The following is a 908-nucleotide window of genomic DNA, read 5'->3' on the forward strand; positions in this document are numbered from 1 at the left end:
CGGGGTGCTGGGGGAGCGCGGGTTGCAGGACGGGGGTCTCCTTCTCCCTGGGGTCAGGCAGCTGGGGTGGGGGGGTCTGGCTCGGGCACCCACCCCGCAGGGTTTGGCAGTGGCTCTGGGGTAAGGCCGGGGGGCCCGGGAGGGCCTTCGAGGGGGGAAGAAGGCAATAGCGTGTGTATTTTTATGCATTTACATCTAAATGTATAAATGCACGCGTATTTTTGTATATCCATGTGTCTATATTTATACACATGCGTGTATTTTCTTAGCAGCGCTGCTCCCTGGGCCCTGCCCCGGTGTGCTCGCATGACCCTCCCCTGGTCCTCAGCGGCCCCTCGGGCACAGCCCTGAGCCGTCTTTTGGAGCCCCATCCCCAGGACTCGTTCCCCTTTTCCTTTGGTCCCCGGGTACCCTCGAGCCGGGTGCTGCGAGGGCGTTCACGCGAGTAAAAATTGGTTTTCGGCACCAATAAGTGCCACCAAGAAGTGGGACGTGATGCGTGTGCTTGGGAACCGTGTGGGGACGTGGGACGAAGCGTCCCCTCGCTCGGCGAGGTTTAAGTGCCGTTTCTTTGTGTTTCTCCTGAGTTTCTCTGCCCTGGTGCTGGCTTGGGGTGGGGTTGAGCCCAAAATCAGCGTGGGGTTGTGCACCAGATGGGATGTGGTGCATCCCATCCCTCCTTGGGCCCTCCGGCTCCTCTGAGCTCGGATTATATTGCAAAGGCGTACGTAAGGGCAAGAAAGAAGCTTAGAGAGGTGGTGCAGGGAGGATGGTTAAGCTCACTCTGTCCCCTTTGGTGAGGAGGGGTTTGGGGCGCTCACCCCTTAACCAGGGAGGAATTTGGGGGTTATTCTTTGTCTCAAAATGCCAGGCACTTCTCCTGACGCACCTCGTCTCTCCTAGGTCAG

Source organism: Haliaeetus leucocephalus, unplaced genomic scaffold (genome assembly GCF_000737465.1).
Source record: "Haliaeetus leucocephalus isolate CR32 unplaced genomic scaffold, Haliaeetus_leucocephalus-4.0 Scaffold646, whole genome shotgun sequence".
Lineage (NCBI taxonomy): Eukaryota > Metazoa > Chordata > Aves > Accipitriformes > Accipitridae > Haliaeetus > Haliaeetus leucocephalus.